The 19,643-nt window shown below is 46.9% G+C and overlaps 1 non-coding gene and 1 pseudogene across 1 annotated transcript; both read left to right on the top strand.

Moving 5' to 3' along the window:
* The first annotated feature begins 1,264 nt into the window (after window positions 1-1,264).
* LOC139056539 (U2 spliceosomal RNA) lies at window positions 1,265-1,443 on the top strand (annotated as a pseudogene).
* Window positions 1,444-10,682: 9,239 nt separating this feature from the next.
* Window positions 10,683-10,757, top strand: TRNAS-GGA (transfer RNA serine (anticodon GGA)). The gene has a single exon. It is a non-coding gene; the product is annotated as a tRNA-Ser (tRNA).
* The last annotated feature ends 8,886 nt before the right edge of the window (window positions 10,758-19,643 follow it).

Genomic DNA, 19,643 nt, shown 5'->3' with positions numbered 1-19,643 from the left:
AAGGGAGGAGGGAAGAGATAGCAGCGACTGACTGATGCCGCTGACGCCGATAGTGAGTCAACCCCAGCTGCGGAGTTGGTTTCAGGGACAACGCCGCCGATGCCGACACAAAAAATATGATACCCTCGCTTCCGCAGCGCTAAGAACCAGGTCTAGCCGTGGGAAGGTGGTCACGTATTCGTCGACGTGCCGGGGCCTACGTGAAATAACCGGCGCGTCGGCAACTGAAGAGCACCCTATCCGCCACACAAGAACAGGGGGGGGGGGACCCTTTCCTCCTCTTTCTGCATGGCGGCGACGGTGTTCTATGCAGTCACGTTATCTTGACTCTCTAGCGGCGTCAGCGGCATCCAGCGGCATCCAGCGGTATCAGTCGGTCGCTGCTAGCGCTGGGGGGATGAAAGGGGGGCGGAGCTGGTTACGAGGCCGACGACAACGCTGACGACGACGCGACACCCAGGAACGGACGCCAAAGAGCTGCGCTCTAAAAAAAAATGCTGCGCCCGTCAACATAGCTGGCGTAACGCGTTCCAGCTAGCGTTCAAAACGCGCGCGCCGATAACGAAAACCGGTAGTGTGCTTCAGGTAATAATGGCGGCGGCTTCGTGCGCAGCACTCGAATCAGCCGCTGGGCTCTGTGGAGGTATCCACTCTCGTTGAATTTCTATCTCTATGTTCATGGGTTCGACGGTGGGAGACTGTCAAGGTATCGGCAAAAATTCATGCCATTACATTCTGTGAAGCTGGATGAAAAGCGAAGGGCTCCTCCACGATGTTGAACATCGGACGATGGTGAGGCAGCGGGGGGGGGGGGGGGGGGGGTATATATTCCCATGTATTGTTTTGATGCAAAACAAAACGCGGCACGACAACGTTTACTGAAGAATCACGACACATAGAACGGGAGAACCTCACCGCACTCCGAGGGCACACACTGCACCATAGCTAAGGCGTTCATGTGTTCGACGTCCCGCAGTGCAGTAATGGTGTCGAGGTCACTTGGAAATCACATGCGGTCACACACAACAAAGGCCCAACAAATTTGTTTCCCCACAAACTCCCTCTAAAACCCGGCCGGGGCTCAGTGAAACGTTACAAGTTCGCGGGATCGAGGCTGCATGAATGGCTCGCACTTCTTTCCACCTCGTGGTCGTGGCGGGCAGCACACTTACCGGACCGCAACCACGAGAGAGCGGAAGGAAAGGAAAGAAGATTAGGCAAGCGCGTGGAACGCCGACAAAGAGAGGGCGGTGCGAACGTAGACATGGCCGACGTGGGTCAAAGTGTCGCATCTGTTCTTATCAGCTTAATATCTGATACGGGTTGTATTTGGACCCAAGATATAAAATAATTTTTGGGAGTTGGCGGAATGCTTAAAGCCTGCTCCACCTCCGCCATGGGTCGGCTCGGTATTGTGCTATCTTCGGGATCGGCCCATGTATGGGGAGAAATTTTTGATCCACAAGGCTCTTGCCCATGGACACATTTTTGCTCAGAACCTAGCCCTATACAGCTTCGCTGTAATAAGCAGGCACTCACCATGACCACGTCTCAACGGTAAGCGGCTTTAACCATAACGTCGCCATGAAAGACAAAAACTCTTCTGGTGGAACTTCCTGTCGCAGCCCTCTCAGTGGTAGCGCGAAATCTGGCAAGCTCACAACAAATGTATATTGTCACATTACAGTGATGGAGAACAACTACCATGGCAGAATGCGTCATGAAACTTACCGTATATTGTGCAAACCGGTGCCCAGCAAAGCAAGTAACACTCAGTGGAGTGATAGCGGTGAGCACACTCGTCGAAATTTGATCTGGGAGTCAAGCGTGTCGGCTTTTATAATGACTCGTCCGAAGTAGCAGAGTAAGCGCTGGTGCCCCTGTACCTTCAACAAAGTAATACAAAATTCGCGTTGCGCATGCAACCTAATTACGCAAAGTTCATTGAGGACATACACAGCAGACAGAATGAAAGATAACATTCAAGTAAGTTGCAAATCATACAGGCGCCTCTTGCGCTGAGCAATAATGGACACGCCACAACACGTGAGAGCCCCTCTCAAATTGAGGGCCGACACGAATGTGCTCTCGAATTGAAAGGACGCTATGGAAGCGAAACTAGATTCACTGACATTAAGTGTCGACGACTAAACAAAGGAATTTAGGCTATACTAAAGTCAGGTAACGGTTATGCTGGATGAAGTGATGGCAAAGCTTAATACGTTGGAAGCAAGTTTCCCCGCAGTACCTGGCTTAGCCGCAAGAAACCAAGGAACCAAGGCACCGCACATCATCATGGCCCCTCGCCAACACATTGAGGTGTGGCAATTGAACTCTACGAGCTATCGCCGCAAGTGAGGGAGCCTGCAGTTTCACGCTCGAACCTTCCAGAATCCACCGGACGTCATAGCATCACAGGAAACTAGTGGCACGGTTAAATTACCTGGCTATAAGGCGTATCTACTGCCAAGCCACGATGCCGCAACCGTCACGGGTATGTTCATCGCCTTTCTGGTGCAGTACAACATCACAACATCACAACAATACAACACATAATTCATAGCTCACAGGACGTCCTTCTAGAATTTGTGCCGAAGAAAAGGGCAGATACCATCCTCTTTATTCTTAATGTTTCCAGTACACTCAAAGGCAAGGGTACGGGTATACCGGAGCTCTTGGTCAGGACCCTGAATCTAGCGGCCAGAGCTCAGTTTCTCATTGTAGGGGATTTTAATGTGCTGCACTCAGAATGGCGCTACATCAGAACCAGTCCCAAGGGTAATAAAGTGTGGCAGGCTGTTAAAAATTTGCGTTTAGCCGTTTCAAACAATCCACAGAAATGCACGAGGCTGGTCAACACTATCAGCGTAGCTACTTCTCCGGATCTGACTTCGGTTAGAAACATTCAAGATGCCAAATGGGTCAATACGGAACACGCGTTAGGCAGTGAGCATTACTTCCTGATCCTGTACACCACCTTTGGAACGGCAAGACACAAGAAAGTCCAGGCGAAGTCACGGACCACGGAATGGGATAAATCCAGGGACCTGAAGGGGCGAGATGACGAAACAGAAATCATTGACCTCAAAGAATGGATAGAGTCGCTGAAAAGGAACGTAAACAAAACCACGGTGGAGATGTCTATTCAAGAGGAAAGGCAAACGTCCGACTCCAAACTATTGTCTTTGTGGGAGGCCAGCCTACAGAAGCGTTTGAGAAAGAGTAAGCATAGCAGCTCACTTAAAAGGACACTAGCGCAGTTGGAAAGACAGATAGAAGCTCATACTATTCAGCTTCAGAACAAGTAATGGCGTCAGATATGCGACTGCATGAAAGGACAGCTAGAGTGCAGGAAATCTTGACAACTACTGAGACACCTTCTAGATCCTAGGAAAGCTGAATTGACACAGAAGAGTCAACTGACGAGGTTTATACATCAATATAAAGGCACCACATAGGAGTTCTTGCAAGGGTTACGAGACTTGATACCTCAGTAAGACTCCAGGGATACTGTGACTAGAATATCAGGGGCTCCCGAACCCGGGGCTAGAGGCTTAAATCATGGAGGCGGAGGCGTGGTATGCCTTGGGCCCGCCCCGCACCACGTCCGCGGCCGAACCGGAAGGCGTTACAAATAGACCACTTAGGAATCTGGATGCGAAGTCGGTGTGGGCTGTTACGGATCTAATGAAGAAATACTGGACGGAAGGGGAGGTTCAGCTGGAGCGGAGGCACGCAAAGGTAACATTTATGCCAAAGCCGGGGAAAAGGTTGTGCATAGAAAACCTGCGTCCCATTTCCCTTACCTCTTTCTTAGTCAAGTTAACGGAACATATGGTGCTTAATAGGCAGCAGGAGTTCACTGAGGACAATGACCTAATTCCATCCACAATGCTAGGGTTAAGGGCCAACGTATCCACAGAAGACGTTATGATTCAGCTTAAGGCGGACATTGTAGACCCTGCACACGTTTCGGGCACCAACGTCACTCTAGGATTGAATCTAAACAAAGTATTTGACAACTTGGCACACGACGCTAACCTGAGTAATCTTTCGGGCATCAATGCAACTGAAAGAGTTTTTCAATAGATCCGCAATTTTCAGAGAGACAGGACCACTGCAATAGCAGTAGGAGAGCTCCGATCGGACACGTTCTCGCTGGGGGGTAGAGGGAAGCCTCAATGCTTGGTGTTATCACCATTTCTCTTAAATCTCTCTCTAATCAAACTTCCAACCGACCTCGCAGCTATTCCCGGGCTACGACACGCATTCTATACAGATAATATTACTCTGTGGGTCACCACAGGAAACGACAGCCACATAGAGGATACTCTACAAGAGGCGGTGGATACCACTCAAGAGCTTGTGGGCGAAGTGGGCTTGTCCTGCTCGCATTCCAAGTCCGAGTTGTTAGTGATCAGAGATAAACCTAGGGTCATCTGCGCCAGAGCATACGTGTCCCCACGCCCACTTGCCGTTGGTGTGGGAGGACATTCCATTAAGCAAGTACAGACTGTGCGAATTTTGAGAATGTTTCTACAAACAAAGATGAAGAATTGAAGGAGACGCTTGAGAAGCACTAACCGCAGGGAACATGTCGGTGAGTCTAATCGGGCAGATTGCAAACCGCAAGTGAGGGGTGAAGGCAAGAGACCTTTGTAAGTTGGTGCAGGCCTTTGTCCTGAGTAAAGTAGCTCACTCACTACCATACCGCAAACTTCATGCCGTGTAAAAGGATAAAGCTTGAGCAGTCATCAGAAAGGCGTACAAAGCCGCGCTAGGATTACCAAATTGCACTTCCACCGAAAGGGTCCTGGGTTTGGCGGTTCACAACACACTGGGAGAGCTGAAAGAAGTAGATCTAACGATGCAGCTGAGTAGACTCACGAGCACGTTTGCTGGAAGGGCCATACTCGAACGTCTGGGAATAGGAACCCAAGTTCCAGTGCCGGACGCTAAAACGCAGGTACCCAAGGAGGTCTGGAAAGCGCTTATAATAAAACCTCTGCCAAAAAACATGCACCCTGCATATCGCACGGGCAGGAGGAAGGTGAGAGATAAGGCTCTGAACAATAAATACGATCGAGATGAAGCAGCGGTATACATGGAGGGGGAAAAATACACACGGGACGAAGCGTTTTCACTGGCAGCGGTGGACTCGCACTGACGTCTCATCGTCTCTGCTGCGGTCAAGACAAGGCCTTCCGAGACAGCGGACGAAATGGCGATAGCATTAGCAATAGTTAGCGCAAATGCTGATGTAATATTCAGCGATTCCAAAGTAGCCATCCACCGTATTGTGCGGGGGAGGATTTCAAAAGCGGTGGGACACATGTTGAGGCAGGCCAGTTACTCAGCCAGGGAAATTGAGATCATCTGGGTTCGAGCCCACTAAGTAAATCCGGGAAACGAGGCAGTCCCCAATAAGGCTCGATGCTTCTTTAACCGAGTCGAGGGCCAGCTAGTTCCCACGAGTTTTTAAAGGGATGGGCTGGTTTCCTATCATCACATATCCAATCACTACAAATTGGGAAGATGCATTTTCTCTCCACCCGGCAAGTCTCTGGATAAGGCGCAAGAGACAAGATGGAGACGTCTTCATACGCACTACTTTTTGAACCCTTATCTATTATCACGCATGTATCCCGGAGACTATGACCCGGTATGTAGACTTTGTGGCGAGTTAGCCACTTATGGCCACATTCTCTGGGAATGCTAGGAAGAGCCGCCGCCGCCGGCACTATTACCAGTTCCTTCTCTTGAGCGATGGGAGACCGTGTTGGCCAGCTTCGATCTGTGTACGCAAGTCCAGGGCACCGTGTGGGCCCCCCAGGTCACCGTCAGCCTTAAGCCGATGGCAATATAGCATGGGCCTTTATTATCTGCTATGTGACGAAACAAGCTTTCCGTTCCATTCTTCGTCGGTGACATGAGGTAGCATGGCGTAGAGAGTCATTGTCGCGTTCCTTCCGTAAACCAGCTTGAACGGCGTGAAGCGCGTTGTTTCTTGCACTGCCATGTTGTAAGCGAAGATTACGTACGAAAGGTGCGTTAGATGTCGACGTACATCGCTAACATGTTGGCGAACGCCTTGCTCGGCAGTTCCATTAGGTTATTCATCTGCGTATAGTAGGCGGCTGCCGTCTGGTGACTTGTCTGATTATATTGCAGGATAGCTTGAGTAAGCTCTGCAGTAATAGCCATTCCTCTGTCGGTAATGAGGGCTCCTGGTTCACCATGCTGCAGCAGGATGTCCTCGACGAAGAATTTCGCTACTTCCGCCGCACTAGCTTTGGGCAGGGCTTTCGTGTCCACGTAGTTGGTAAATTAGTCGGTAGTTATGACAACTCACTTGTTTTCAGATGTTGACGTCAGAAAGCGCTCCAACAAGTCCATTCCTGTCTTCTCAAACGGTTCGCAATGAGGCTAGATTAGCTGTATCAATCCCGCCGGCCTTCTCGGGGGTGTCTTGTGTCGCTGACAGTCTCGGCACGTCTTGACCCAATGGGCAGTGTCGTAGTTCAAGCGTCGCTAGTAGTGCTTCTTTTGAATCCTCGTGAGCATACGGAAAAACCCTAGATTTAATTGCATTCACTTTACTGAGCCGACAATATACGGTGAAAAAACACCGAGTTCCATACTTCTTCATCACCAAGAAAACAAGATACGCTCACGGGCTTTTCAAAGGCTAGATCATGTCGAACCGCAGCGTTTCGTGACTTGTTGAAGTATGGATTGATGTTCTCGTGCAGAAACTAGATAAGGGTTCTGGTGGAGTGGTTGAGCACATTATTCGTTTTTTATGCGATGCTTAACAAGTGGGGTTTGTCGAATACTTGATGACGACGAGAAGCAGTCTTTGTATGGCTTGAGGATACATTTAAGCTGTGCTTGCTTATGCCTGGGAAGACTTGGGTGAATATGGAAAGCTGGGTGGGTAACACGGAGCTTCGTTGTAGGTTCGTTTGAATCTCAGAGTACCAACGTATTGCTAACTGCTGTAACTTTTTCCATGCAGGCAATCTTCGTGCCCTTCTCGATTTCTTGACCGCAGTCTCACAGCACTGCTTTCGCTTTTTCTCCGCGCAATGGAGCGATTGCTCTTGCGACGCAAATTTCACTGTCGAGTAGTAGACGCTGGATGGATGAATCAATGGATGCTACGAGCGTCCTCTTTGAAACGGGTGGCTGGTTACGCCTTGAAGCTCTTGTCATTATTTTGCCTAATGTCATACCTGGGCTCTATTCTGGACATTCCGCCTCATTCTTCGACGCATGACGTAGACGCGGCACTGATGGCCCCATTTTGCTTTCGTAACGTGACGCAAACTTGACGTTTTGCCTAAGAAGCTGAAATGAAGGCACCGAACCTAATGTTCTCGCTAAAGCACAGCAGTTTTTTTCCCCAGTAAAAAATAAAGCAGCTAGCTTAAAGCCTACAATTATTCCGTCAAAAAGCTTTTTTGCTTCCGTTGTCTGCTTCATTAGCTAGGAAGCGTGTAACTGGGAAACGGAATGAGTCATCGTACGTTCGCGCCTACGCGCCTGTTTTCTACCTTGACACAATATACGCTACCTACCAGTGGTGATGAGCGCATGTTCCAGGGGTCGTTATCGCTATCTCGCGAAACGCAAATGCATCGCTGGCTGAGAAACGGCCGAATATCACCGATAGCGTTGCGCGTGTCAGAGGTATCCGCTAGCACGACGCATGCGCCGACGCTGCCATCTCTTGTTGAGTTCCCTGGCTGCTCGCACTGTGTGAGGAAATAGCATAGAAATAGTGTGTTTTAGTTGAGCGTCTTTACGGTACGCTCCGCTCCGGGCTGCCCGGCTAAGCCGCAGCGGAGCGGAGGGCGATTTTCACGTTTTAGTTACACGTTTAGCGTAGCGGAGTGGACCTTTCATAGTTGCAGTGCCCCCTGGCCAAATTCAGGGTAATGAAAAAAAATAAAAACACCTTATGATCACTCCTGTAGAGTAAAACGTATATATGTATATACATAACTTATTTCTCCATGAAGTATCTAGACGTCCGCTTGTAATGCGTTACCGATCCATTTTATCCAATGGAAAATAAAGCGCCATCTTGGGGAACGCCACGTGATAGCCAGCGCGCTTGCTTTCTGCAGCCAATCCAATCCTTTTTGACGCCAACGCTAGTCAAAGCGCTGCGCAGCACGCTCCGCTCAGGCAGCGGGCTAGCGTACCGTGTTCCTGGCTCCGCTAGCCAGCTTACGGCTAAGCGGATGGCGCATGCGTATTCGCGCTTCCGCTTAGCTTAGCTGCTTAGCAGAGCGAAAAGACGCTCAACTAAAACAATCTAATTTCAAGGCGCCGCCTTGCGTACATTCCTCTTTATAAATTAAAAAGACGCCGTTGTCATAACTTCTGATTATGTGAAGAGGCATAAATCTTGAATACAATACAAACGCATCAGGGAAAAGTGGACAACGTTGCAGAAAGTTTGCTATGTTCAACCAATATTATTTTATAGAAACGCATTCGTTTAAAAAAAAAATGATGGCCCAGAACACAAATGCCAACAACACCCGAGAGCGATGCAAGTAGTACGAGGATGCGTTATGAACAAAATATTTTTATCGCACCAAACGACAGGGAAAATGTGGCGATACGCATTCATCTCGGCGGGTATTGCATACGGCTGCTCATTAGCATAATTCGCGCGGCTCGTTGCACCACAAATAATGGCGGCCCAGCGCAACGTCACGCAACGTCGAATTGACGTTTACGAAACAGCCCTTCCGGTGAAGCTCCCCACGGCACATTCCTTCAGCCAATCAGCAAGCTGACATGCAGCCTTTCTTGGATCGCCACCACATAATCGCGAAATCGCAGATGCATTTCATTGGCTACTGTGCACTACCACACGCTTTCTTTTTGAAGCACTAATGTCGCAACATAGCTGCCAAGGACTAAAAAAAATGTATTAGTCGATAAAATTTCCAGCCCCACGTCACGTTTTGTCATCTTGGTGAAAACGAAAAATTGCATTTTTCAAAACTTCCGTTTTTCTTCACAAATTTCAAGGTACGTGAGCTCTCGACAGCCAATCAGAGAGCAAACATGGCGGATAATAGCGGCCGTGCAGCCGCCATGCGTGTCGAGAATAGAGCCTCCTATGATTAGAAAAAAGTCACGAGGAATTCCCAGCATCAAACTTTCTGGACCACTATTGCTGTAACATCCAAATACTCCGGCGTAATGCGGCCCTTCGGATTGCACGGGCGCAAAGCTATCTATTGACGAGATCCGTTCGGGCAGCCACCATGCCGCCTGTCTGCGTGCCTACCAGCGTTTCGGTCATTTTGCTATTGTGCGTTGACTATAGAAACCCGGGAGGCTATATCGGCGGGTTTTCCTTTTTAGTTGTGCCTCTGCACTGAGATGCCAGTCGATGCGTCCAACAAAGGAAAAGCCCCTCCTGACAAGATCGTCTTGCTTCCTTCTCTTGAAGCTCAACAATTGGGAGCTTTGTTTTTGTATGCCTCCGTTGTTTATTGTCTTCTTACTTTTCTGTCAGCAAACTTCCAATCACCTATTACAAATTTCTATTGCGGACATCCTTTCCCCTGCTGTCGCTGAAACCAACAGCTTCAACGAAGCCAGAAAAGCTTAAACCGACAGTTCGGCAGATATCTTCACATTCTAATAAAACATGTTCCATCGTTTCCCTAGCTTTACCGCAGCAAGCCGATGCTTCTTCTTCCTTGGTGTAGCTCGCTTCACAACTTAGCGTTCTAAGGCATCCTGATCTCGCTAGTAAAAGCAAGGAGCTTCCCTTTCAGTTATCATAGATTGTCGATTTCCTGATTTCGTTTTTTTCCTCTTAAGTAGTTACTCATAGGAGGTTCCTTTTCCACGGTCGCCAATCATGAGATTATCTCAGCCTCTCTGACTTTCCGCTTGAGCTACTCTGTTGCTGTGTTGTTCACCCTATAAAACGCATACTTGCTGGTAAGCTTCCTGGTTCTTTTCCTCCACTGTGAGTCAATGTTTTTCCTGTACAAACTCCTAGACACTTTCCCAGCCCGCTTACTTTCTTCCGCATTTCTCAGTCGTTGCTTATAATCAATTTTACTGGAAGCTTCCTTCACTTCCAAACTTGTCCCGCCCATATCACCCTGCACAGCTTTATTTGTAGTCTTCGCGTGACCACCCAATGTGAGGTGACCCACTGACCTTTGGTTCCAAGCGAGTCCTGATTGCAGCCCTGGCTTCAAGCAAACATCCGTATTCACAAATGTAAGTCTTGGAACCAATACACCTTTCCACATACCTCGGAGCACCTCGCACCTATTGTATCCGCATAGTGCTCTGTGCTTCATTATGGCTGCATTTATTTTGTCCTTTGCTTTTATTGTTTTTTTAGGCCCAAACAATGAAACGTTCCTTTCCTTCGAGCGCTTCCTAACCTTACGTGAGGCCTCCTTACAGCGAAGGCTGATGGAGGAAGCAAGCATACTCTGAAAGCTCCCTTCACCCGTCCTCACGTAAGGAGCGGTTGCCGCCACGCCTGGGTTGGAGATTATCTCTTAAAAGCTTCTTCTCTCCACCTTACTTCTCTCCACCTTGCGGGTTTCCGCAGAACTACTACGTCAAACTCTTGCCTTTGCTTCGTGTTGTCGACAAATTCGACTTCGCCCTGCCATCTGCTAGCCGCCTGGTTAGCTCAGATGGTAGAGCGGCTGCCCCGGAAAGGCGGTGGTCCCGGGTTCGAGTCCCGGACCAGGACGAATTTTTCTTCAACTATGAGGCTTTCCTTTCGAGGAACCCGTATGGGTTTCCTTTGTAGCAATTGCTACGAACAGGTGGATGTCTCATTTTCCCTTTATTCATTACTTCTCTCCACCTTGCGGGTTTCCGCAGAACTACTACGTCAAACTCTTAAAAGCTTTAGGCGAACACCCGAACACCACTATTCAATAAAAAAGGTTGTATCGTCACAAAATCTTTAAGTTGATGAGCTAATATAAAGAAGCGTGGACGCTTTTTTTCTAATTTTGTTTACTAAACCTAAAGAAGTAGCGCATTACAGTGCAAAACTTGATGTGCTCCAGCAACGCTGGCACGCCGGCGTCGTGCAACGCCTAGCAACGCTTCCATGCCGCACGCGTGACTGAAACGAACGTGCCTGGCGAAACGTACTGTGCTCGCACTTCTCCGAAGGTGGGCGACAGCGCGCATGCGCAAGCAAACGTCACGTGGTTAAGCAGTGAGGCGAAGCGCTCGTTCAGGGCCAGGAGCGGCGTAAGGACCCATGAAGGTAGCTTGGCCCAAACAATAAAACGTTCCTTTCCTTCGAGCGCTTCCTAACCTTACGTGAGGCCTCCTTACAGCGAAGGACCGATGGAAGAAGCAAGCGTACTCTGAAAGCTCCCTTCACCCGTCCTCACCTAAGGAGCGGTTGCCGCGTGCCTGGGTTCGAGATTATTTCTTCAAATCTTTCCGCGAACACCATTGTTCTATTAAAAATGTTGTATCGTCGCACAATCTTTAAATTGAATAGCTAATATAGAGAAACGTGGACGCTTTCTTCTAGTTTTGTTTACTAAAGTTAAAAAAAAAGTTGAGCATTACAGTGCAAAACTTGATGTGCTCCAGCAACGCTGGCACGCCGGCGTCTTGCAACGCGCCTAGCAATGCTTTCATGCCGCACGCGTGACTGAAACGAACATGCCTGGCAAGACGTACCGTGCTCGCGCTTCTCCGCAGGTGGGCGACAGTGCGCATGCGCAAGCGAATGCCACGTGGTTAAGCAGTGAGGTGAAGCGCTCGTTCAGGGCCAGGAGCGGCGTAAGGACGCATGAAGATAGCTTTGGAGCTACCTTACGCTGAGGAAGCACCAAGGAAGCCTTCACCGAGGGCCCCTCAGTAAGGAAGCTTTCAGAGTGACATAAGGTAGCCTCACCGCAATGAAGGCTTCCTTGGTGAGGTAAAGGAAGATTTCATTGTTTGGCTGCTTATGCTGAGGAAGTACCAAGGAGGCCTTCACCGAGGGCGCCTCAGTTAGGAAGCTTTCAAAGTGACATAAGGTGGCCTCACCGCAATGAAGGCTTCCTTACTGAGGAAAGGAGGGTTTCATTGTTTGGCCCATATTTCTTGGCTATGTATTGACACCGTCTGTTGAATGTTTTCATTGAATACCATAAATCCTTATTTTTCAGCCCTAAATTTAAATCCTAAATTCTCACCTTCCTGTACCCAGATAGTCAGACGTTGCACATCACTTTGCTTGTTACCGAGCAGCACAATGTCGTTTGCATCAAACAAACCTAGGAGCTGCTGCTCTACTATAGTGCCCGCATGTCTGTCTCAGAAATTAAACCCGATATTGATTCCCCCTAGCGGCCTTTCCATCTTCACCATGTGGATCATAAACATCAGGAGCGATAAACAGCACCCCTGCCTCAGTCCCTTGGTGATAAGAACTTTCTCCTCGCTCCGCATCCCTTCCCATTTAACGTAAACAGTATTTTTTAGGCACATCTCTCTGAAAGCCTGTATACATTTGCTGCCTAGGCCTTCCCCTTCCAGAACTACGGTTGTGTCTAAAAAAGCCACATTTAACAGCCTTCTTTCTTGTCTTCATATTTCAGTACACTGAGTAAGAACAAATGAGCTATCGTACAGACACCTACCGACTCTGAAGCCATTATGAAGTTCTGTCAATGTGTCATTATTCTCTGCCCGTGCTTGTATATTTAACTAATTTGCCTGCACTTCTAACCTGTACATTGCCAATGTTATATACAGGTGTAATATTAGTGAATTCTGTCGTTGTCCTTCTTGCCTTTATAAATAAAATTCATTCTACTTTGTCACCAAGTGTCTGGTATTCACCTATCTCATAATTTTTTTCTACTGCTTTAAATAGGTCCGCCTTGCTTTTCGGTCCTCCATCATTAATCAGCCTAAAGGGAGGCGGTATAACCTTGTAGCGTTTTATTGTTCCAGACTTCCTCTCTAACAAGTTTATGTGGTTCCAAAATATTCAAGGCACGGCCTTCTTTTTCTTACGCATTTCCGATAACCAACGTTCACTTTAAACTTTTTAAAACTTTTGTCTTTGCTTGAACCAGTATTTGGACCATATATTTTTTTCATGGTATGTATACTTTTTTTTTGCTGCGGTATCCAGCGGCAACTGCGCCTTTGTTGCCAGCGTATGTTCTGTTGGTGCTTTCTGTCGTTCATCGATCGTTTCCAGTATCGCCCTGTTCCACGAGCTTTTCGTTTCCTTCTTCCTTTCCAGCCAACATGTTGCTTCCCTTTTCTTAGTTCTCTCGTCATTGCACTTAGAAGCCCACTGTATTCAACCACGACGACGCCTTCTGCGTCTGCAGGAGTTTGGGTGCCCACGGAAATAATGATACTGGAGCGAGGCGTAGTACTGACTTCATATTCGAGCGCACTCAGCACATGGTATCTCAAAGAACTCTTCGGCGGTATCACTTTGTCTTCGGATAGCGTCATGGACTCGGGCTTCAGGTCCATGATCACACTATGTTGGTTCAGGAAGTTCATGCGGAGCATAACGTGCTGTGAGCATCGCTGCATGGTAAGAAACGTCGCAGAGCAAGTCCGGTTGTGAGCTGTAACTCTTGAGGGGCATATTCCAGTCGGCTGTATCAGATGTTTCCTAGGTGCCGAACTTCAAGGGCCGTCCTATGTTGTCTTGACTTTCTTCGATTGAGCAGCGAATGATTTACTGAAGACGCAGTAGTCGGCTCCTGCGTCCACAAGAGCGGTGACTTCATCGTCGTCGAGAATCAAGTCCAGGAATCCGAAACATCCACTGCTACAGCGGAGCCGACCCTGGGGTGATGCGGTCGGTATAACTCTTTGGGAAGTATTATTAAAATCCAATTGCCGAGCAATTTCTCGTTTTTCGCCAATTGCATTGTAGGCGTTTAATGCCGACAATAATATCACGCTGTATGTCACGTCTGGCTTAATTTTGCTGGCTGGAACTTTTTTTCCATGAACGCTTTCTTTTTGTAGATCCGTTTAAAATGCAGTGGGTGATCTTTATAATCCTGATAGCTGTGCAGGGATAACTATTCTGCCAATTGCACTCTAGTGGCATACGCTCTAGGGCTCCCTCAAGATGTGGGAGGAGTTTTGTTTTATTCTACTGGTTAAAAGTCTTAATAATTGATGATGTTTTATAGCACAAGGACATCTTCGGTGTTCATCTAGGCCAAAGAATGCAATGGACTTTGCATTTATTGTTGACCGGAGTTAGATGAATTAATTGCGGTGATATTATTGAACAAATCTGTACGGGTCTACTGAAGTAGGTGTATCTGGCCGATGTGGTCACCGAGAAGTTTAAAGTAAGCCTTCCATAATTTATTAAAGGTGATTAAATAGATAATGTTTACGTTATAATAAAATGACGGGCAGCAAAAAGGAAGGTTTGGTATGTATGGGCGGAGTCAGGCATGCTCATTTATTTACTCGTGCCTTGGCGAGTAATACGAGGCTGCCAGCGACTACAATAATTTCCGTTAACCAATGCCTTCCACGCGGAGGACAAGGCTACAGGCTAGGCTGAAAAAAAAAATGTGTTTTTTTTTAATCGCCGTCTCTTAAAATATTTATTGATCTGTTATAGGAAAGCATAAGAACATCGGAAAGTAAGAGAGCGAGGTGCATAATTATTTGGTGACTAAAAATTTCTGGAGAGCGTTGCCTTCGCTTTCTTTCTGTACTCGGGCAGCATAACGTTAGATGCACCACCGAAAAAGGCTCTCCTCATCTCAAAGACGTTGGTGGCGCTCTAGCTGTTAAAAGATGAATATGTGGGCTATACGTGCGTCTTATGCGCAATCGAGACGAGATGACTTTGCGTCTCTCACCACCGGCAAAAAGTGCTGCCATAAGTCGCGAATTTATCTAGTGTGTGTTTGTCCTCAGTTTCTCCATTCCAGTCATATTGCGAACGCCGGTGATGGCCATAACGCAGAAGCCACGGTACGGCACTTTCTATCTATTAATAACCTGTTGATGCGCTGCCTGCGCCGCCTCGGCATCAGCTTTCTCATTGTCCGGTGTTCCTGAATGTTAGGGGACCAAATATAAGGCAACGGCTTCGCTGAGCTGCGCAAAGATTTTCTAATAAGGAAATTAGGAATGGGGTTATCGTGTGGCGTTCCTGATTGCAGTACCCGTACGACATTCAAGAAATTTCAGAAAATTGCAAATTCCTAAATATTTTCTTTCGTGATATGTTCTATTGCGATAATGCGTTGTCTCTGCTTTGAATATTCTTGCATGTTTATTAATTTCCTTAGACTGAAAAAGCGGGTCCTAAGGCCGCACAAGAGAAGGAAGTTTTAGATTTTTAGGCATCAGTGTAAAATTCATCAAATCGATACGTATTTAGCCGAGACAAAAAGTGTTGGGAGGCGGCTGCTTGTGTGTCCCTGCGTTTGTCGATTTTCTGATATGAAGTGTCGGATTGTATTTCCGTGCGTGGCTAAGGTGATTCTCTCATTTCGGCTTCTCGGATTTGCGCCAACAGTACCTGAAGTTGTTCAGCCATCGTCATAGTTATTAAAAAGAATGGCTTGTGGATCCATGGGCGGTGACTGAAAAGACGCTGGGACGATGCATCATTTATTATTTTCCTGTACGGATGTTCACGGAAAGAAGAAACTTCAGGGCATAATCAAGGCTGCCATATATGTGTTAGTACTTGAGTGGCCATTGGCCTGACTTTCTCTATGCTGATCCAACATAAAGGTTTGCTATCGGGCTGGTGCGGAAGGCTCCTTTGGCGAGCCGAATGCCAAGGCTGTATGCAGGGTCGAGCATGTTCAGAGCACTTTTTGATGCTGATTGGAATACAATACATCCGTAGTGTGAACAGCTTCTCGAAAGACTATTCAAACGAGACATGAGACATTTTGTATAAATTCCCCACGAACAATGAGATAAACTTTAAAATAGTTCATAGTTTTCAGACCTGTGCTCTTTGCTTCCGTAATATGTGGTGTGAAGCTTAGTTTGCTATCAGAAATAAAGCACAAAGACTTATGCTCACTTTGTATAGCGCGTGTACACCCGTTCATTTGAATACGTGTTCTAGCAACTACCCCTAGCAGCTTTGAAAATAAACACATGCAGTTCTTTTGTATTATTAAAAGTAAAGCCGTTCTCATTCGCTCACCAACAAAAGTGATCTACACATACCGGTACTGGGCGTTCTCAGATGCTAAAATTGCATTGCCTAAAACTTATCTCAATGTGATCGATATAGACTGCGTAGGAGATTCTTGTTGGAAATGTGGTACGGAAAGAGATCATTTTCACAAGAACAAGAGTATAGCTTAATATGCCTCCTTGTGAGACTCCGTTTTCTGCGTGCATATTTTTGACAAATATTTACCAATCCTGACGTGAAATTTCATTTCCCATGGGTAATCACGAATTACGTTGACCATATTACCACACACCCCATACGTTGACAGATCCCGAAGTATAGCGCAGTGCCGGGTCGTGTCATATGCCTTCTCCAGATCAAAACGTACTGATAGGAAATATTGCTTGTGCAAAAACGCACCGCGAATATATGACTAGAGAACTACACGGCTGCCATTTGTACTTTTTCCAAATCGAAAGCCTGTTTGTTGCTGATTTAGTGTGCCATTGTGTTCTAGCAAAAATGTAAAAGGATGATTGATTATTTTTTTTAAATACTTTACACAAGCAGCTCGTCAAAGCTATCGGTCTATAATTTATTACAAAAGTAGGGTGTTTTCCTGGTTTCAGGATCGGAATAACTACGGCTTCTTTTCACCTAGAGGGGAGGCTGCCTGTAGCATAAAGTGTATTAAACGATCCAAGCAAGTATTCTAACATACTTTCAGGTCACATTTTCATCATACCATGTGCTATTCTAGCCACCGTAGGTGCAGGAATTTTGCACGAGTCTAGCGAAATGTTTAGTTCCTGCATGGAAAAAGGTTGGTTGCAAGCTTTTGGAGTTGCCTTCCGAGTATTTATTCCATTTGACTCCTCGACCTTTCCATACCTTGAGAAATTAGGCGTGTATAACTGTGAGCTAGATATATACTCAAAGTGGTTCCCTAATGTAACGGCTCGTAGTTACAATGTGTTTCCGAGTGCTTTAACAAGTGGAAGAGGGTTAAATGTATTCCCTTTGAGCCTCCTCACAATTTATCATTTTATAGACTTTTTGCATCTGTGTAATGGCTCACAGATGAGATATATATTGTGCCGCTCGTTCTTTTCAGAATGCGGTGGATACGGCAGCCGTTTGGCTTGCATCGTCGTAAGGCCATGAAGTTGACCCTTGTAGGGTTGCGGGCGCATACACTCCAAGCTTTGTTTTGTTTCTTCTTTCGTTCTTGACAATTGGGGTTTCACCCAGGCTTTGACCAAGGTTTCCGTCTAGAAGACTCAGGAATTGATTCTTGTGGGGCATGAAGGATGTGCTCGGTGACATGTGTAAACATTTCTGCCGCCCCGGAATGGCTAGTTGCGTCAAATCATATGGAGTAAAGTTATTTAAATTTACCGCAGTTATCTGCTTGCAAATTCTACTTTTTCGAAAAGTCAGCAGGATCATGTTGAATTGTCTGTAGCGCTATAGTGGGAAATGGCGGCTATTATATGAATTTTTATCACTTTCGATTCTAAATACGGTATGAGTGCTACAGATCCTATTGCGCAATCTATGGCAGAATGTCTTGTGTGCTGGTTGAAATAAGTTGCATCATTTTGTATTACACAGAGAAGCACCTGGCGACGTAAGGAACTTTTCCATGAGACACCCTCTTGCATCAAGTCACCCAACAACGTATTGTGAGCGTTCATATTCCTGACAAGATTAATGGCTCTGGAAGTTCGTATTAAATTTTCCAATTCCACGCTATCAAGAAGTTATTCCGGCGGGATCTAGAGCGAACAGACCATTATAAGCCTATTGAAGAGCACGGCTAAGATAGCTATGGCTTCTAGGTTTGTTTTAAGTTTTACGTTTTGATATGCAACCATCTTTTGAACCACTACTGTAACGCCATTTGAAGACGCATCAGCGCCTTCGCGTTGTTTCCTAAATAGTAGACATTGTTTTAGGAAGTTCATGGTATTAGTGTATATAAGCAAGTCTCTTGCACACAGAGCACATTGGGTTTGAATTCCGAGAGTATTTCATTTAGCCCATCCAGGCTATGTAGTACCCCCCTGACGTTCGACTGCGTAATTTGTGTCGTCATGGCTAAATCGGGTAGGGAGGTGTGCTCTGCGAAGAGCAGATTTCTAGCTTAAGTTACGTCTTTCCTGTGCGCTGTTATGCGCGCCAGTGTTCTTTTTTTTTTGGCCGGCAACGCCCTCAGAGGCGCTTGGAGTGGGGTCCATGACCTCGTCCGAGGTGTTGGATGCCTGTTCACCAAATATCGAGTCTCGGTTTGCTGGCCTTGCTTCACTAGAAGCTGAAATCGTGGCATCCAAGCGTGAAATGCTCGGGACAACTTCCATCGCGTCTTGTAATGAACTGGAGACTCCGTAAGCGGTGGTGTTCTCTGCCCAACCTTTTTTCGCCGAGGAGTTTAGTTACTGGCCTCACTTCTTGAGAGAGGCTCTTTGGAACAGTCAATGGCTCCTCTCAAGAGGGAGAGGGTTGGCACGGGACCAGATCAGCTAAGATCTGCTGAGATCTCGTTGAAGCCACATTCTGCTCCACCCCCCGGCGGGCAGCATTGGCGTAGGCGGTACCTTGAAGCGTTGCGTCTCTTTGACGTGTCCATTGATAAGCGGTGTGTCATGTGGCCTTAAGCTGTATTATTTACTCTTCTTTCATAAATGCAATGCATAATCGGGAGAAAGCGGCGTGGGACCCATCGCCGTTGGCATTCTTTGTTGGATTTTTGGCTCACAGCATTCAGTCGGGTGGCCATGTTCTGCGAAACAGACACATGCCAACCTCCCACAGAAGGACTGCGTGCCGTAGCCATACCTCTAACACTTAACGCATCTGCACGGGCTCGGGATGTAGGGCTGTACAGGGAATCATAGAAATGCTACCTTCACCGACTGTGGAAGATTTGTGCCATTGAATGCCAATACCAGGTGCGTGGTGTTGATCTCCTCATCACTGCGTCGTATTGTGATACGCCTAACAGCGCTCATACCTTGATTTCCGAGGTTTTCAAGGAGGTTGGCTTCTGTTTCCTTCAGCAATTCACGATCTGATATTATGCCTTGTACTGCGGTCAGAGTGCGATGCCTTGTGATTGATACATTCAGGTCTGCCAGTTTCTTGCTTTTGTAGAGTTTCACTCTGATTCTTGTGGAACACTTGGAAAAGCACATCTCCAGAGGACAGGAGTTTTGCCTTGTATTCAAGTGCTAGTACTGCTTGTAGGAACTTCTCGATCACAAAACTAACTTTTTCTTTACTGGGGTTTTCTTCGTGTGATGAATGGATAATAAAAAATGTAGAAAAATTGTCTGCGCTGGGAGTTTTCTGCTGCAATACTTCGGTGCGACTCTCTTAAGAGTCAGATCATTCATTTTAGAAGAAAAAGAGAATGCCATACCATATGTAGGGCCCGTGGATTCGAGATCAACTACGTTTCATTCCCATGCGT

The sequence above is a fragment of the Dermacentor albipictus genome, chromosome 2 (genome assembly GCF_038994185.2).
Source record: "Dermacentor albipictus isolate Rhodes 1998 colony chromosome 2, USDA_Dalb.pri_finalv2, whole genome shotgun sequence".
NCBI classification, from domain to species: Eukaryota; Metazoa; Arthropoda; class Arachnida; order Ixodida; family Ixodidae; genus Dermacentor; species Dermacentor albipictus.
This window is presented reverse-complemented; position numbering and strand designations above follow the sequence as displayed.